We start from the raw sequence: 19,892 nt of genomic DNA, 5'->3' as shown, positions 1-19,892 counted from the left end.
AGATTTCTGGAGGGTCAACCATGCTCACCGAGTGCTGTCCTGGGGGATGTGGCTCTTGGAAGTGCATCGCCCTGAGCTGCTGATGGGAAAGCAGCTTATTATCAGACTGCCTCTGTCTTCCAGAAAAATAAAAAGCCTGATTTCTTGCTTTTAATCCTTTTTTCACCCTTTCCTGAAAATAAATTAGATATTTCAGTGCCTCAAGGTCTGCCAGCAAGGACTGATCCTGCCACTCAAAAGAACACTAGCTACTCAAAGCTTTTAGCTTACGCTTTTGCCACAGCTCCCCTTTCCCTCTGTTCCAGGGCACTGTGGGCACTGTGGACATGCTGATGTCACACACTCACATGTAGCCTTGCCCTGCAAAAGGCATCTCTTCTATCCTGGTGGCATCCTGGCTACCTCAGGCAATTGACAGATGCCAGCTCATCTACTGAATTCCTAGGGATAAGGTGAATTCCCTGGTAAATAGTGTAGCAGAAGGTGATAAAATAAACTTCTCTTGGATGCTTATTTCATGGGTGCCTTGCAGTGAGGGGCAAGAAAAGAATTTCTTGGCCCTTTTTTTTATGCAGCACAGTCAGATGTGTGTGCTATTTAGCTTGCAACTTTTATTCCCAGTGAGTGATTTTGAATAGTCTTCTCCACAAATGCAAACTTCTCCTCTTAACCCAGCCACCTCCTCATAAAACAGCAATTCTAACTTGGAACCAAACTTGAGTAACTCTCATAAACAGAGCCTGTGCAGTGCATTTTGTGAAGAATACACAACGTGAGTCAGAGAGAGCTGGAAAAGCTGGGGGTTTGCAGGAGGACCACGTATGGGCATACACGTTGGATGCTTAAAAGAGGATGTCACTGTCAGAGATTCTCCACTTTAAAGTGCAGTTATCATCTGGAAAATGTAAGTGACATCCTGGTATGCCATATTTATTCCTCCTCCACAATTTCTATTCCAAATTCACTCAGTCTTCAAGTCAATACCGTGTTTTTTTTCTCTGACTGCCAGCACAGCCAGCTCAGCCTGTTACCTGAGAATCAAGCTGTGTTCTTTCTGCTTATTAAAACATTGCCAACTGCAAAGCTTCTGGAATCAGACATTAACTGGCAGTACTGTAGGAGAGGCAGGATTGCTGAGCATGGCATGGCTAGCACATCCCTAGCTACAGGAAAGAGAGAGAAGTAAAAAACTCAAATGGTTCTTAAACTCCGCACATATGTCTCAGGAGACCCACAGAGAACACATATTTACAGTGTCTAGGTGCCATTTTTATGCAGTTACTTTTCTGACTATCACTACATTTTGTGATGGAGCAGCTAAACTCAGAGCCAAAGAGCCCCTTACTCAAGTCCCAGCTGTGCCAGATTTCCACTGGATCCATTGCAAGAGAAACAGGTGAGCAGAAAACATTCCATCAGGATTTATTTGCTATTGACTTATGCTGTCATCTCTATGCAGCAGCACCTCCTGCAGCTTGCAAACATGTCCAAGGTGCACTTACTCCTTTACTTATGTGGTATGTGTTTAGATGCTGAGATATTTAGAACAGTCATCTTCACAATCGGATTAAGATTTCTAGGTTAAAAAAAGCAAATGAGAAACGATGAGTGAATAAAAGCTGTAAACAGATCAGAACTTTGCTGGATTCAGAAGAGCATCACAAAGTACAGCTTAGCTGAAGTGTGTGTCCTAGTGCCTGCAAAACGTAGACAGGAACTCTCATGAGGTCTCTCAGGTGCTGGTGTTGCTCATCTCATCTGAAAACACTGCAGGCTTGAGTTGTCACTGCTTTGCACCCCATGTAACCATTTATCTCTGCAGAAATTGAAAGCACTTGCTTCCCTCAAGGGCAATATGGCTACTGCAGGTAACAGATGAGCAACCTTAGACAACTTTTTTGTTTTAAGTGAAAAATATATAGGACTAGTGAGCCTTTGGGGATTTTAAGTTTTCCCATCTGAAGACTACACAGCTAACAGGTCCGCTCCCCAGGAAATTATGAACTGACAATCTGATAATTTATATTATCTGCCATTTTGTTGGTCTTCAAAGGAAGGTCACAGTTTGCACACAGAGGTTGTGGTTCCTGACTGTTCATCATGAGCCCACTAAGATGTGGCATCACACAAATGGATTGTATCAGTCAGTTACTGCGCCAAACTTGAAAGAAGGTTGATGGACCTGAACCAGTTACTGTGTGTCAGTTGATTTGCAGAAAGTCTGCATGTTCTTGAATCACACAATCACAGAATGGTTGAGGTTGGACAGGACCTCTGGAGGTCATCTTGTCCAGGTTCCCTGCTCAAGCAGAGCCATTTAGAGCCAATTGCCCAGGACCATGTTCAATGGCTTTGGAATATCTCCAGGGATGGAAACTCCACAACTTCCCTCGATAACCTGTGCCAGTGCTTCAGTACCCTCACAGTAAAAAGTGTTCAGAGCAAACCTCCTGTGTTTGACTTTGTTGCCATTGCCTGTGGTCCTGTCAGTTAAAGAGCTTGTATGTAATAGCCTGCAGTGAAACAAGCAGATGGAAGCTAATTCATGTATTTCATTCTGGTGTCCAACTGAAGTGTGTAGCACAGGACAGTCCACAGCAAAATCTTTGGTTTGCTCCAGAGAAAAAGAATTGTGAGTCTTGCAGTTCATGCTGCACCATGCTCAGCACTGTCAGTCACCTGAGGGTTTGGCACCAGACATGCCTTTAATTCCAAAGATGTGAAATAAGCCCTTCAGCCGAGTTGAGAAGCATTTTTCTTCACAGAACCACAGAATCACAGAATTTCAGGGTCTGGAAGGGACCTTGAAAGATCATCTGCTCCAGCTCCCCTGCCAGAGCAGAATCACCTACACCAGATTACACAGGACCGCATCCAGACTACTTTTGGATACCTGTCTCATGTACTCTGTGTATAAAAGCTTCTGTCTTCCTACAAAGAGAGTGAAAAGATTAATTTGTTAAGTCAAATATTCATGACTCCCAGAGAAGGGAAAAGTCACCTGAAGATCATTTATTACAGGCAAGTAGCTGAGGTTCCTCTGGAAAAAAAGTATAGCTTCACATCTGTGACACAGAGGATTTCTGACAAGCAATGAGTCATCTCCTGTCCTCCCTGTCACACACCTGGAATTAAGATCACTGACAGGTAACAACCCTGTCACACGACAGCTCGTTTTCCATTGATTTCAGCAGCTGCCATTACAAATCTTGGGGTCAGATTATCCAGAGAAGATTCCAGAGCAGCCCTACAATGGCTGTGATAAAGTAAGGGATTAAAGGACCTCTCATGCTCCTGGGGAAAACTGGGCACCTTTGCAAAGTCAAAAGGACTGTGCTGATCAAAACCAGTGCAACACCCATCTTAAGAGTGCTTTACAGAGGGATTTTCTATTTGGCTTAAAGTAGGAAGGTAAACTAATTACCTGAATGACTGTTTCCGGCTGCAGCAATATCAACCACTTGGATGCATTTAGCCAGTGAACTATTAAGTGCAGTATATCTTTGGCATCCCAGGAGACAGTAACTTACCTTGCATGGCAGCTAATCATTGCTACCTCAGCTCTGCCTGCTCAGTCCCCCTGAGTGGAGTTACACCCACTCATAATCAGGCCATTCACGCTCAGTCATGCATACAGCCATCTCCAAATAGACACAGTCCTACTAATCACCACCTCTGCTCTCACTTAGGCTGCCATTTGGAATATGATTCTATATTACAATGGATATTGGCAACACAAGAAGCCTGTCTTATACTCCCTCTCATTTAATGTGGCAGCTCCTTACTCTAGTAATTTGTCTGGTGCTATAACCCAGTCATTACAAAGACTGCTTTACCACAGCAGTGACTGCTGTGCTCTTGCATAAGGCCAGTCTTTAAAAATATGATGCAAAAAAATTTGTAGATTTTAATGGACATTGAATGGTCTTATGAAAGCAACCTGCACCTTTAGAAATAAACAGTTGTCAAAGATTCACCTTTAATTCTTAAATTTGGAACGGGCTGGTAGATCAACTCTCTGTGCTGGTCCTGCAGTGCTGGGACTGACACTATGCAAAATCACCTGTACACCACCACATCCCAAATCACAGAATCATAGAATCATTTAGATTGAGAAAGACTTTTAGGATCATCAGGTCCACCCATTAACCCAGCACTGCCAAGTCCACCACTAAACTGCATCCTTCAGCATCACATCTACCTGCCTTTTAAATACCTCCAGGGATGGTGACCCAACCATTTCCCTGGCCAGCCTGTTCTAATGCTTGACCACCATTTCTCTGAAGCCATTTTTCCTAATATCCGACTAGACAGACTCGCTGGAGTGGAGCTGGACTTGATGATCTCAGAGGTCCTTTCTGGCCTGGACGATTCTATGGTTTTAAAGCTTCCCTCAAGCAACACAAAGTTTTTGCTCTTGTTACTTGGGAGAAGAGACCAACACCCACCTCATTACAATCTCCTTTCAAGTAGTTGTGGAGAGCAATAAGGTCTGCTTTCAGCCTTCTTTTCTCCAAACTAAACAATCCCAGTTTCCTCAACTGCTCTTCATAAGACTTATTGTCTACATCCTTCACTAGCTTCCTTGCCCCTTTTGGACACACTCCACCATTCAAATCACCGAGTTCAGGCTTCTGCATGGCTGCATGGCCTGTTACTAGTTCCTGCAACAAGTCTGCATGATGCTTGCAGGGCAGACAAGACCAGGTCTTCCATTGTATTTCACTGATATTTTTTGTGCCTTCTGAATTAGGAGAAAGGATGTAGAAATTGTCACCAGAGCTCTGGGTATTTTTTTTCTTTCACATATTCAGGCAGCTTTCTTCTTCCCCCTCCACAGCTCATGGCCCAAGACCTCTTTTTCTGAGCTCTCGTAGGCATTTTCTTAACTTGGAGTTAAAATTTTGTGCAGGATTGACCATTCTATCCCTGATGAGTAACTGTAGTTCAGCGCTGAGGATCTGTTTCTTGGTGTCTCCTTGGACCCTGGCATTGTTACCTGCAATTTCCAAAGCTTGTTGGTGACAAAAATAGTAACATCCTGGAAGTGCTAGTGAACTTTCTCAACTTTACTTTTAAGTATTTCTGTTTAAAGTGGTCTTTGCTTTTCTTTGGTCACATCTATGCAGGGACAATCAGAAAAAATGACTTAAATTAACTAAAGGCAGGATTTTAAAGTGAATTTAGCTAAACTGCATTAAACCTCCTGTTTCACAATAAAAGTCGTCTCAATATGACTTAGCTTTGGAAGAGAGAAGTAAACCAAATCAAATCAAAGACACTTTAATTCTGACAGTTCCCACAAAGGGCTTTAATTATTGCACTTTACTAATCCAGTTAAAAATTCAGATCAACCTTTCTGAGCAGCTTCATGTAAACAAGCTTTTACGCTGCATTGTACACATAGATTTTAAACTAGGTTTTCAGTGCTCCACACTGAAACGATTTAGCTGGCTTGGATATATTTCTCTCATGAAGTAAATATGTGCAAGACTTACTCTGGTGGAAGTCACACTACACAGGCTTGCACTTAGTTAACTATATCAACTAGAAAAGTTGCATGAATATAAATTCAGGCTAGTTTGGCTCTTTGTAACATCTACTAGCTCCCAGCTACTGCGCTTTCATACCATTGCACAAACACAAAAAAGAGTCTGCCTCATCAGTTTAGGAAAGGGAAGAGGAAATGATAGTGTGCAGTCTCATCTCTCTCCTTCAGTTAGTGCAGAGGTCAGCTGTGTTGGTAAGTAGTTGGTATAATTTGCATTGTGCCCTAGTGAGTCCTTATACTGTAGGCAGGCAGGCTGCAATTGGGCTGGGATTTATTTTAGGTGGGATGAGACTTACATTAACACAAAATTAATTTGCTTCAGTGGGCCTTAGAATGTTATAAATTAGAGCATACAGTCTTTTTGACTTTTTTTTTCTTAATTTTTTTTTTCCCCTTATATTTGGCTAGTGTCAATTCTGGCTGGGGTCACAGCAAAGGACATGGCTTACAAACAACAAAAATCACAGATAACGTTGGCTAAGTGAAAGGGAAAAAAAAAAAAGGCAGACTATTTCGGCCAAAACAGACATTTAGTCAATTTGAAGCATACCTCATCAGTGTGCACATCAATCTGGCCCATTAAATAGTACGTCCTTTAATTCCTTCTGCCTTTATGAACAATTCCCTTTGTAGCTAAAATGCTTGATGAAGGTAATGCAGCCTGTTTCTTTCTTTCTTTCTTTTGTGTTAAGCAGGAATATGGATGTTTTGACTTTCTCAGTTAGCTGAAAGTCCTTCAGCATGGGGTTCCCTGAGGCACATAGTATTCCTTATCTGGTGACCCTTCTTTGCTGCACCACTTTACACTGCCAGAGATAGCACAGTGCATATTTCCATCAGGGTTTCTTTACTTCTCCCCAAATTTACCAGTCTGCCAGCTGGAAACATCATTGCATTTTCTGGAAGGAATAATCTGGCTACTCCAAAGTGTCCTTCTCACTGCACAGATCCCCAAAATAGTCTGTGCTGTGCTCCCCCTTCTCTCCTACCCCTTCTGGATCACATCTGATGGTCCCTTTGTGCTTCCAACCCACAATGCCTCGGTCTGGACCAGGGCAGGTGCCCTAACTGCAGTTAGTGGAGCTCTCACTTTTCTTCACACTTAGTAGCTGTACCTTTGTGAAAGAACTCCTCCAAAAAATAACTCAGGCAGCTGCCATGCTCTAGCAGTACTGTACACAAATAAAATATTCCCAGTGAAAAAAGTGTCAGCATCCCCTCTGCTGGATCAAAAGTCATGTCAGAGAAGATATCAAAGCATGAAAATCAGCTTGTATAAAAAGCCAAAAGCCTGAAGCCATCCCAACCACCTTCAAACGACCTGAGAGTCTGCACACAGAGCTGCTGTGCAGTGGTGATGGATCAAGAGGTAACACAATTTCTAGCCAGACTTCTTCAGCTGCTGCCATTTTCTCCAAGAGCTGTTTTCAAACTGTGCAAAGTTTAACTTTTGAGGTAAAAAAAAAAAGCTATTGCACAGTGCTGGAAATCCTACTTGATTCAAAGGCTCTGTTCCTGTCAAGTATAGTTTCCTTTAGGGCAAAAGAAGCAGGAGTCATCCCAGTCAGAGATGAAATCTGTAAGGGAACCATTTTCTGCCCATATTTTTCAGATGTGGGGAGCAGCTGGCTCTGCAGATGGGTAATGGGGTACACAGGCCTGTAGCTCAACATCATTAGCTCAGGTGCCACCTGGGCGGGAGGAATCTGCAAGTCACTCAGGCTGAGGGAGCCTGTCATTTATTCACAGGAACATCTATATATACAAGATGTCTTCCAAGCCCTTAAACAGTATGACTCTTTTTATTCGCTGCCCCCCTCTCCTTTCACCCCTCCCCACGCAAAGAATTTGCAGTCTAACAGACAAGTTGTATTTAGGCATCCTTGAAACAATTTTCCCCTAGAAACAATTTGATTCACTACACGTGACACAGCACTTAGGGCTGTTAAGTCCCCTGAAGGGCTGAAGACAGCCATGGCAGAGCCGTGTTATTTGTGTTATACTCTGCCCTCATGAAAAGAGACCTGGAGGGCCATGGGTAAAGTGGAGACCAGTTTGTAATACATTCTGTGCTTAGTGACCCGCTTTGGAACAGGGGGGAAAAGATAAAAATTAAAAATTCTGCTGTTTGCATGTTTGCAGCTGAATGCTTGCATTCTGTAAGTGGTTTGGTTTGGTTTGGTTTTTACTTTGGATATTAATACAGGAGGATAATTTGTAGGAAATTCCAGGAGATCCTGATCACATACTTCAGATGTTTTTCTTTATGCACAGTAGAATGTGCAGAAGTCCTTTGGCAGCTGGGATAAAAAGCATATTCTGCTGCCCCACGGTAAAGAAAACAGTTGTGTCTCCTCCTTGTACTATTTGTCTCTTCCTAATAGCACTGTGAGGTAGGAGCCTTTTGCAAACAGATGATTAACTCCTGCCACTTACTGTGGAGAGAGATGTCCCCAGTACTATCCATCTAGTGTCCCTGCTAAAACATTTGAGTGTTTCACTATGAAAACCACAGTGCTTCTAGTTCTGGAACTTAAGGGTGAAAAAGATAAACCTAATGTTCCTATAAATTTGATTCCTTGATGCTATTGAAAGGAGAAACAGCATTTGTCACTAATGTTGCATATGATCAATGCTGGTGCATCATGTCTTGGGGATATAGGTACCTCCATTACTGTGCCCTGTTTCAGTCCTTTCCTATATTTTTTTGCACCTTCACAAACCTGTCCAACTGCTTCTCTTACTTTTGCAAAGGACAGAGACTAAGTAGCTTATGTGCTTCCAAAAGGGGAACTTGGTATGTTTTTTCACAGTTCATTGTGTAGCCTGAAGGACTCTGTTTCTTCACACTTGCTGTTAGTTTTCCCCGCTTTACTGTGTCTGTCTGACTTTGGTATCCCTCTGAGTTTATCTCTCTGTGCTGAGAGCTGCACTATCTTTTCTATCAGTTTACTTCCCTCCACGTAAATACACATTATACTCAGATGTCCTCTTATTGCTTGAAGTTGCTCATCTGTTTGTACCATCTTTGCAACACGCTCTGTCTGCAGCATCAACCTACCTCTATTCCTCTAATACAGGAAACCATATGGAAATTTCATGATCTTTGTAACTGGGGGTTTGCTAAGATCTGCCATCATTTTCCAATACTGTTTTCTTAATGAGATGAATGAAACTGATCTATAGACATAATGTTCAGTTTGACAAATCTCATATAAAGGAAAGTGGATTTTTACACATGTGAATAGTGTAAATGGTATGCCTGATGATCACACTGCTGATACTCTGTCTCCTACACAACAGAACTATCAGCAACTGAAGCCAGGCTGCTGAGGAGAGAGTCATGCTGTGGGAAAGCCTAACTTTGAATTTCAGATTCTAAAGTCTAAATTGTATTTAGTAGTATTTATGTGATCTTATTATAGGGCTTGCAAATGCAAAGACTACCGTGAGTTATTCATGAAAACCAGACCTCCACTTAGTCCACCTGAATAGTTAACTGGCTGAATAGTGATACCTGAGTTTTGGGGTATTTAATATTTGGTATTTCTCCATATGAAAAGAAGACACTGCTGCAGTCAAATCACAGAGAACAGTGTCAAATAGCTCCATCATGGATAAAACAAATATGAGCTGTTTCAAAACAGCTCTGAATTTGGGATTATGTCTAGAACCATTTAGTAAGTTCTTTTAAAAAACAAGTGCATGGATGACTGTAAGAGAGCATATGTTGAGCATGTGAAAATTTCTGCACAGTCACACTTATTAAAAAAAACTAATCAGTGAATGATCCTGCTAAAAATCCCATTAATGAATGTCTATGGAGAGAAAAAAGTGATTGAGTGAAAATTTGGGAGGGCACAGGGAAGCCATGTTTGTACAATCAGAAATTTTACTGTCTGTTTCCAGTGCTTAGGTACTGCAGTGAAAAATCTTGACAGGGTCTTTACATTGACCTGATTAGGATAGAGCAATATTTTTTTGGGGGGAGTCTACCTAAAATAAGCTGTTTTCTTTTTTATGCATGTTCAAACCTTTTATTTATGTTTTAATGTGTGTTTTGTTCAACTGCTCAATCTGCAGCAGATCATTTTGCTTGGAGGTAAAAAAATAAAAAAGAGGAAGCCTAGATCCACAAAAGCCAAGAGGTAGAAACATATGAAGCTTGAGGTGATCTGAGGCAGCTGCCTTCAGATATTTTCTGTACATGATCAAAGAAATTTAAAATCAGCTTAAAGTGTGGGTTACAGAGGAAATGATGCAAGTCAGTTCACTTTGGTAAGTGGCCTCATCACTGGGTGAAAGTTTTCCTCCTGGCTTTCTTCCAGCAAGTACTCTGCTGAGAAGCAGAGAGCTAAGATGCAGAGAGCTGCACTGAAGAACCCACAGTTGGGTGTAAGAAATTCCTCTGGAGGAGGAGAATAGAATAGAATAGAATAGAATAGAATAGAATAGAATAGAATAGAATAGAATAGAATAGAATAGGATAGGATAGGATAGGATAGGATAGGATAGAATAGAATAGAATAGAATAGAATAGAATAGAATAGAATAGAATAGAATAGAATAGAATAGAATTAAATTAACCAGGTTGGAAAAGACCTTGGAGATTATCAAGTCCAACCCTTCGCCCAACACCATCTAATCAACTCAACCATGGCACCAAGTGCCTCATCCAGTCCCCTCTTAAACACCTCCAGTGATGGTGACTCCACCACCTCCCTGTGCAGCCCATTCCAATGGCCAATCAGGTGCAGAGTCTGTTGTGTGTGAAGTAGAGAGGTCAACCAAAGGGAAGGAGAGATTGTAAAGTCTCCTACAGTAACTTCCTTTTATTTAACATGGTCCAGTGTGGAAAGAATCAAAACACTCAAGAAAACTGAAACAAAATATCACCGTTCCAGGTGAAACTAGCTCAGCTTTTGGCTTGTTCTGACTCACTGTATTAAATTTGAATTTCTAAATGCTTTTGCATCAAATTGGAAATGTCTCTGGAAATGCATGTCCAGCTGCAAACTTTTATTTTCCTCTCCTGATGAATCTCACTCCATTCTATAGTTGTTTGCCAGTTTCCATGTTCTGTTCTTGAACTGACCTGTTAGTATTTTTTCAGCAATCTCCAAAAGAAAAGAAAGTAAAAATGAAGCCCTGTCGAGATGCCCACTCTAATCCATTGCCAAGGCAGGGATTTTTGTGTGTAGCCTAGCCAAATGGCTGGCTTGCTATTTTCTTGTGAGCCTCAACCGGATCCCTTCCTTCCCTAGGGGGTGAGACAATGCAAACAAAAGGCTTGGATGCTGCTCTGGCTTGTGACAAATGCACAAGCAGGTAGGAGAGAGAGTATATTTGCTTCCAATTCTCCAAGCCAGTGGGCAGCTGGAAGACAATGAAGCCTAAGCTTTGTGCTCCGGCATATGAGCACCATAGGCATGCTGGAACTCAACAGCGCAACAGCTGGGGGCTGGCAGCTTCTCCACAGGAAGCATCTGCTGTGATTCAGAAAAAGAGGTGAGAGAATCAGCACTAACCACTTGGAAGGGGTGTGTCTATTTTTCTTCCCCTGTGCCTATTTAAGCATTGTCCCCGTGTTGCTTGTCTCTGGCCAGTCAAAAGATGGGAGAAAAGACTGGTCCTCCTGGCAGGTAATTGGCAACTGTATCTTCCCACATCTGTGTGCATGTGACAAAGAATTTTGAGGGGTAGCCATGCTGCACCTCAGATTGGGAATTTGCAGACCAGTAGGGCTGGTATTAAATCCTGTGAGGAGCTTTGGTTTTGTTTCACTTCAGTTTCCTCAGATCTGGAGAACTCTGAATAATGAAGTTGGTGTTTACAAGCTGACTGAGTTAAGCAGCATTCAGCTTAATCAGGGGGATGGTTTTTCAGGGAAGAAATCAATGTGTACATTAGGTATGTGGTCCAAAGTGTAATGCGGGAGAAGGTGGACAAAGACCTGCCTGCAGACAGCAAGGTAAGTATCCATGTACCCTCTCTGGGCAACCTAACATACCCACAGCCATGTAGATGTTTCCCTTGTGCTTGCACAGATCTCTGAAGTGACTTTTTACAGCACCATTTGTCAGCATTCAATAGCTTTCCACTTGGTCTTAAGTAAAGATTTATTATTCGTGTTACAATATCACTTTGACATTGTGCATTACTGGAGCTGGGAGTTACCTGGACCATAAAGATGATCCCAAAGTAAACTTATAAGGTTAGACTGAGTTTATCTCTTTCTTGTGTGCATTAAAAAAAATGAGACTGTGGTATTTACTGTCTTCCATCCGAGCAGTTCCGACCTCAGAGGTATTTCTGGTTGACAAGAGCAGGGAATTTCCATTTCCTGCATGACCCTGAATGGCAAGCAAAACTCAAAAATCTTACTGCCAAACATACCTAGAGTTTTCCTTATTTATGGCAGTAGGATAAATGGATAGCCAGGTCTCATTTCCTAGTGTTTGAGTGTGTCATATTGTCTTAGGTGTTTCTCTTTTCTGCACCTTACTTTCCCTAATAGTTGATTGCAAATATTCATGGAATGTATAGGATGTAGCTACAGATAAGAGGAAGGGATCCCAAGGAAGGAATAAACACTAGAGTATTTGAGATGAAGGTCATGTTCACAGGCTTCAGCTCTCCTTTTTCCTTCCAGGACTTGATTCTTTTGCTAAACATTGTATAAGTTCTCTTTTTCCTAAAGCTCTTCTGCCTTTTGATTTTTCATTCATGGTTTTATATTAGCTTTCAGCTTTCTGCCAATCTGTTGTTTTTAGACTTGGTGGTCAGTTTTAAGTCCCATATTTCAAAGAAACTGGAGAATTTAAAGCTTATGAGAGCAGCCCTGATGGCCCTGATAGACACACTGAAGTGGCCAAGTAAGGCATATATTTAAGCACCTGGTTGAGTAGATTTAAATCTGGAATCATGCTGCAGAAGTAGGGCAAATTGTCTAGATTTATACTCTGTATTAGGAAGCAGAACCAATACTTAATTTATTTTACTGAAAGCACCTCTTAACACCTTAATAGATAGGTGCTCTGTTGTATAAATGCAGTTAATGAGGATGATTTGAGACTTCCTATATACTGTACTTCTGAAGGTTTACTGTAAGATATTGCAGTTGTAGCAGAAATTGCAGAAAGCACCATGTCCCCATGGTACATTATGTGTGGTACTTCCCAGTGGCAGTAAATGTTCTGGCTTAATCAAAAAGATCACATTTCTTTCTATTACTACCTGCCTAGAGAAGCTAGAATAACTTTGGGGCAAGGAATACATTAGTTCAAATCTTAAATTTCAAAACTAAGTTACATGAGGACTTGCAGATGTAATTCATATGTCCTCCATTACTTCAAATCTCTTTCTTTTTCTCTGGCTAACTTGAATTTGTGTGAGAATTGCAGTGCTGCCAGAAACAATTGTGCTGGTTGGAGGCTCTGCATGGGCAGAGACGGTATCCAGGCATCCCCAATGTGCTGGGACATTGCTCCCCAGTCTTAGCACAGCCCAGATGCCTTGCTGATCACCCCCTCCTGTTGGAGGTTGTTTAGCTAAACTATGCTTAGCAAATTGTCTGCTCAGCCGGAGTCACTCTTGTATTTCTTGCAAATTATCCTCAAGTAGCCACGGTAGATTTAGATTTAAATCACAATGGTCTGCTATTTCTGAAATTCATGGAAAAATTTCTGTGGGCACTTTTGGCCTTCAGGCTCTTGCTAACCTGATCCATGCAGGTCCATCTTTCAGCAGCTTTCTCTCTACCTGTTGTGATGCATGAGCATCCCAGTTTGGTAAAGTGAGGATAATGCTGGTTACCCAGCCACCACAAGTGCCTGTCATGAAGATTTATGAAGTGATATTTTCAAAGTGTAAAGCATTATTTATGCCAGATGCTGTGATCTGTCAATAACAAATGAGATAAACATTGGGTAGTTAAATATTTAAAGCAGAGTCTTTGGAATTGGGACATCTGTGGCCTTTTCCAGCACTGCTAATGGCTTCCTGTCTGTCCTTGGACAAGACACTTCTCCATTCCTGCCACTCCTCTCCCCCACAACTTCTATGTAGTGCATCTGTTTAGCTGTAAACTCTTCTGGTGAACAGCAATTTGGTAGGTGCTGGGTGCGAGGCAGATACAGTACATCCTGGATGCTCATGAAGCCCTTAAGGCTTTGGATGGAAGATTTCATCCCAGTCTGAATCCAAGGATGAAAAGGAAAATCATCTCTACCACTAGATACCTTCAGTTTTATTTCAGCACTAAGCTTTCCTGTTATTGTCTGCTCCCCGTCTTATATCTCTGTAGCTTTGTATGCCAGGGCTGTTTTAGGGTGTCACTGTGTCACAGCTCTGGGAAACTTCTGTTTCAAGGCAGTGATAGCTGCAAAGTGGTAATGTAATGGCTTGAGACAGAGAAGATGGCTGGGAATAGACTATTTAAGCATTCCTTTTGCTTTTAAACTCTGATCTAACAAATAGAAAACAGACACACATTCCTGTTGCTTTGACAAGAAGCCTATTCACCTTTTAAAAGAAACCTGACATTGACTTTTCTTCTTGGTTGGTGCATTTCCCCTTATTTCAAAACTCAAGTGTGTGGATCCATAGCAAGGTGCCTTCCCCTTTTGTATCATATCAAAGTATTAACAGAAAAAAATGCCACAGACAGTTTATTAAATAGAGTAATGGACATGGATCCAGTCATAGAGAGGATTTAGCCACAATTCTGACTATGAGAGATTGCTAGCTGACTCTCAGGGTTTATGATTCTCAGCTGTAGATCTTGAAAACTGACACTTCTTTAGTGGAACCTCCTATTTGTCCATGTCATTCATTTACTCATACAAGTGCTTCCCTTACCCTGGAAGTACATTTTAGTCTGCTGTCCACTTATTTGACTGTGATCCAGTGAAGTACCCAACACAGACATCGTGCATAAATCACATCCAAGGTACGTTCATGGCAGTATTCCTTTAAAGGACTACAACACAGTACATTTTGTCCCTGGAATCTTGGTTCCAGCTTCTGACTCAACTCGACTGTGCATATTTTGTGATGGAGGATTTTCCTTTCTGCAGTACTTAACGTTCGGAGAGAGTTTAATCAAGAAACATGAGTAATTGGCATTAACATTCAGTTCTGAGCAAGAGAACAGCTTTGATAGCATCTATACTCATTAGACTTTTCGTTCCAAACACTGTTCATTACAGCGAGCGCTCTCAGTATTGGCTTTTACTTTGTAAATACAGCACAGATTCTGCTCAGCACACAAGCGTGCCTTGAGCAAACACTCTGTGGTTACACCAAAGTAAAAAGTTGTAACTGTTGAAAAGAAACAATTGGAACAGTGCAGGTGCTTTGAGAAAATTTCTAAGCGGTCTGCAACACAACACAAAAACCTGCAATGACAGACCCAAAGGTTTGTTTACTGGCTGCCTAATTGGAATGAGTAGGATTGATTTTGTTCAAATATGGAAATGAATCTTTGGAAAAGTTCAAGCTTCAGCTGGGAGGCCTGATGAGTTTGTTGATGTGCACTTACGGAACCAGGGAGCACTTTATGATGTGCAGGATCACAAGCACTACCAGCAGCAAAACATGAGGAAGCCAGAGAGGTCTGGGCACTTTGCACTTCTACCTGCTTGTGTTAAATCCTGAACAACAAAAGGGTACTGATCTCCAAAGTGACTATATCAGTATGTCTGCACCACACTCCTGGTCCTCCTGCTGCTCGAATTAGTATAGGTGAGAGACATTTAAGCCCCCATCCCCTCACCCCCTGACTCTGTTTGCTTTTTTAAATGTATCTTAACTACAGAAGCATGAATAAGCACTTCCTCTGTTCATTGTGGAAAAGAAGTAATGCTGATTTTCAGCTAGCTTATAAAATAACAATAAGAATATTGTGTTACTGAGATATCTAAAATGGCCCTAGGGCAGAAGATAGGAAGTGTGTTATGTGTCAATTCACCCCTTCACTCTCTAATTAAATTTGCACCCAAATCAAGTAGTTCAAAGTCTCAATTTGTTTAATGAGTTAACTTGACAAATAGATAATTTTCTCTTTTAGCAATTACCCTGAAAATGTGAGACAGCAGGAGCCCTGATTTTCATATCAATACAAACAGACTGAGGATCCTGTTCTGCTGTTCTGTGATACCTAACATTTTCACAACTTTAAAGCTTTTCTCAGATGATGTGCTGTTTATTATTTCAAGTAATGCTTACTACATTCATGTTGAGCAAAGCACAGAAATGCCAATTGCTTTATGCCAGTGTTTGAGGATAATGTACCAATGCAAGAACTCTTGGATCCCAGTGGTCTGCTGAGACCATCTGACCTGCATTGTCCCTCATTGCTGCACCTCGCATGGTGACATGCAGTAATCAAATAATTTCAGAAAACTTCAGCCTATTTACTTGGTCCATGGCTTCCTGGGTGTGGTATAGCCAAGTCAGGCAGGGACCACAGCTTCTTAAAAGAACCTCCATTTGAGAAACACTGCCTTAGGGATCACCTTTCTAATGCCAATATCATACAAAATTTATCTGGTTAAGCTTTTTGTCCTGTGCATAGCAATGCAACCCAAGAAACAGGGCTTTGCTTGATTTAGGCCAAAGTCTGCTTTCCCTGAACTAAGTATGAAACTTGCTGTGATGAAGAATATAATAGTTGAGTGCCCTGGGGCAAGTGTTTCCCAGTCGCCTCTGTTTTTGCTCTTTCCAGACTTGCATTCTTCAAGCTGGTATTCCAGGGAAAAGGCTTAGGTGAAATCAAGCCATTTTTCTCTTTGGGTGGGCTTGAGGCTGGTCTGGGAGGCTGCATCACCATGAAAGAGACTTGCTCCCTGGTTAGGTGCAGGTGCTGCTAAATCTCACCTTTGCCTCTCATTCTCTGTCCCAAAGTCTTTCCTTTTATGGCAGCTGCTATGAGACATTTGTAGGGTAACACTTGCAGTAACTCCATGCCAGGGCAGAACATCTTGATGCCCTTTCCCTACGGCCCAGCAGCAGCGCTGAAGAAGCTGTAGCCCACTGGAGAGATTCTTATCACATGTTGGTGGCCAGAGTTTCATTTTTCCTCTGTGCTGCAAACATCAATTTGCTTATGAAAAAGTAATAAGAGCACACTATTGTTGCTGCTGTTGCTCTTGCTTCTTAGTAGCAGCAACAAAACATGGGTTATTCCAGCCACACAGCTTGCCTTTATCCTTGCCTCTTTCCTGTTTTTTCTTTACTCCATCTAAGCTTTGTTCTCTTCTTTCTTAGAGATTCATTAGAATCTTAAACTGGAGTAACAGCTCCCTCTCGGAAGTATACACCACCTCACAGCTGTTAGGAGGTGGGAGTGTGAAAGTGATCAGTTATCAAAATGTGGCTGATGTGCTGTGAAGCCCTACCCAAATATAACTCGGGGAAAGTGGTCTGCAGGACTCCACTCCAAGACTGTATCTCTAGTTCTTGCAAAGAGTAGAGAGAGAAATCTGTTCAGAAGACAGAAAATGAGAGACTGATCAAGAACCCTTGTGATAGAGCCCTGATGGAACAGAAGAAAGAATGGGCTTGAAGAAAGCCATGTGAGGGCAGAACAAGAGGGAAATGATAAATATTAGAGCATTAAATATGGGCAAGAAAGAGCAACAAAAGACCTTAAGGATAGAATTAGAGATATAGTGAAAAGGGTTAAGGACTGTCAAAATACAGATACACAGTCTGAATGGTAATGAATAAGGATTTTACCTGCAGTGCTGTGTATGCTGAGAAGGAAAATAGGTGCAGAGAATTAGCCAGAAGGGACTTCCACTCAGTTCTTCAGATCTTGTAAACTCATTGGAACAAGGTGGGATGCTCCTGAGAGCAGACTTTCTTGAGGGATTCATGAGGCTTTCTGAATGGAAATAGCATAGGAAGGCCTTCACACAGCAGATGTTTCCTGCTGCTGGCTTCACTCCTATCTGGAAATAGAAGGTGAAACAAAAAATAGATATTTCTTTTCCTCCAGCAAGCCTCAGTCACTGAAATATTGAGTGAGTCTGTGAGTTTGGTTTAATCAATTCTGGTCTGGTCAAACTTGTCACTTACAGACAAAAATGTATGTATGCTGAAAGAGAAAACAAGACCAGAAAAAAAGTAAACATTATTGACAATGACTTTTGAGCAAAAGTAGATTTTATTTTTTTTGTTGTTGTTACTCAAGTGTGTTTTAAACCTCCAGCATCAAAGTTCACAGTAGCAGTCAGAGCTAAGTTCAGAGACCTTCGTTCACAGTAAGGAGTTTGAATAAATGAACGGATTTGTCAGAAGTTCAGAGCACTGAATGTCTTCCAAAACAAAGTTTTAATTAATTGTGATGCTTTTTTTCTGTTCCCTGTGATGTCTGGGACCTTTCAGCTCGGCTTCTTAGTAAAGCATGAATAAGTGACCCTAAACCTGGAGTGTTCCAAGTGATTTGTCAGTAGACCTGGAAAAAAGTGGCCCAGTACTATAGAGAATGTTCTTTTTCTGGGCTAATAATAAGAAAAAAATAAATCCTCTGTTTATTCTTAGAGCTCATTCTAAACAGAAAAATCAGTGAGGAATACCTGGTATAGCTGAAACTAAGTACAAAACAGCACCTAGATTAAACATTAGCCCATACTAAGAAAAATAGTCTTGAAGATTATGCAAAGCCATGCAGTCTGCTGATACCTTTTCTGAGTGTGTCATGGTAGGCATTTTACTCTGAAAAAGTCAGTGTAGTTGTTTTTGTTTTGCTTTTTAATGTTGATCAGCTCAATTTTGGCTAGAAGAATCAAATTCACTAAGGGAGAGATGGAGAAATATTGCATACCAGCATGATAACCTTATGTGACAGCATAGTCATGATAAATAAGCTATACATCTAGAAGTTCACTCTGATACATAGTCTGGACCAAAGGGTTCTCTTGCAATGTGATGATCTATTGTATTGCCCAGCCAACTGGAGTGGCATTAAAATGAATTATACCAGGCCTCTGGTTTGGAAATTGTCTAGTCCATTATTTTTTAAGTACAGATTTCTTAAAGGGCAGAAGGAACCTTGAAGAAAGAGAATGAATTGGAAACAAATTGTAACCATGACTTTCTGCCCTCTTTCCTCTCCTTGCCATTTTTGGCAATTAGAGCATTATTTCCCCTTTCCTCTCAAGGACTGTTAGGGTTTGAAAAAGGCTTTTCAGTCTTTTGCCTTTGTTCTGATTTGCAGAAAGGGGAGAAAGAAGTCTTTTATCCTTCCATGCCTGCACATCTACTTCTGTGCTTCCTTTTTCCTATTATATGTTCTTTTCTTGCTTTCTGATAGTTTCATAAAGTGTACACAAGAGATGGACCAATGAGTTGCATGGGCTAAATCCTTAGTATCTTACAACTCTTTCATGGTGCTGCCACCGCCGTGTTGCTATACTCTTCAACTAGTCTGTGTGCTCACACATTTCTGTGCATTTATAATAATCACTTTTCTGCATATTCTTGTTCTTCCAGCTGATTCATGTAAGAAGATCTCCAAGTTATCCAATCCATTCTCAGGTTAGGAGGTAAGGTAATTTTTTAATTATTATTATTATTATTATTATTGTTTTTTTAAGTTACCAAAGCTTTTGTATTTCTACTGTAGCAAGAAAACTTTTTGGCACCATAAATATGCCATGTGCATTCTCTGGTAATAGCTAGTGCTTTTAAGATATTAGAGAGGATGATCTCCAGAAAGACATACTGATTCTGGCTTACTTGAAATATCCAGTAAGACAATGAAGTTCTGATTCATTTCAGCCTATCTAACTCTGCAAAATCTGTTTTTTCCCATACAGAGCTCACGTACAGGTGCTGAGTAGTATTGTGAAAGTTCAGTGATTCACAGCATTATCTGGTTGCCATCAATCTCTTCATCTCCCCCTCACCTCCATTTGGAAACTGGTCTTTTACAGGCACTAACTTTGCATTTTGATTTCTCTGCCCTTCAGAAAAGTGTGCAAATTGGCATAATACCCAAACAGACCAGGTGCTAATTGTGGGTGAAACACGCTCATTCTTGGATGTGCAAAATAGTTTGGTAGGTTATTGATCCTAAAGGAGGCTTCTGTGTTTCATCTGAATACGTACAGTTGGCTTTGGATGTGCTAATCAGATAGCCAGGAAAGTTGCTCAGGTCAACATCACTTTGATTTTACATGAAGTCCTTACAAATGAAGTCCTAATTTTGTACTGCAAGAAATAAGTTTCCCTACGATCATAGGTTGGTTGCTTATTTTGACAGATGCTAAAAAGTTTGGTCTAAGTACCCTTTTCTGCTACTTCATATTGCTGTCTGCACCACTGGTTCTACTTC

At 41.2% G+C, this 19,892-nt stretch overlaps 1 long non-coding RNA gene across 1 annotated transcript in view; it reads left to right on the top strand.

Annotated features, from left to right (window-relative positions):
• Positions 1-19,892, top strand: part of LOC137449719 (uncharacterized) — a 77,920-nt gene that overhangs the window by 23,093 nt on the left and 34,935 nt on the right. Inside the window, exon 2 of the long non-coding RNA XR_010989470.1 lies at positions 19,049-19,101. This is a non-coding gene — a long non-coding RNA (uncharacterized lncRNA). The remainder of the gene's footprint in view (positions 1-19,048; positions 19,102-19,892) is intronic.

The sequence above is a fragment of the Melanerpes formicivorus genome, unplaced genomic scaffold (assembly GCF_026170545.1).
Source record: "Melanerpes formicivorus ecotype bairdi unplaced genomic scaffold, bMelFor1.0.p_v2 SCAF_32, whole genome shotgun sequence".
In the NCBI taxonomy this organism is placed as follows: Eukaryota; Metazoa; Chordata; class Aves; order Piciformes; family Picidae; genus Melanerpes; species Melanerpes formicivorus.
The sequence above is the reverse complement of the archived record's forward strand: the minus strand, read 5'-3'. Positions and strand labels throughout refer to the sequence as shown.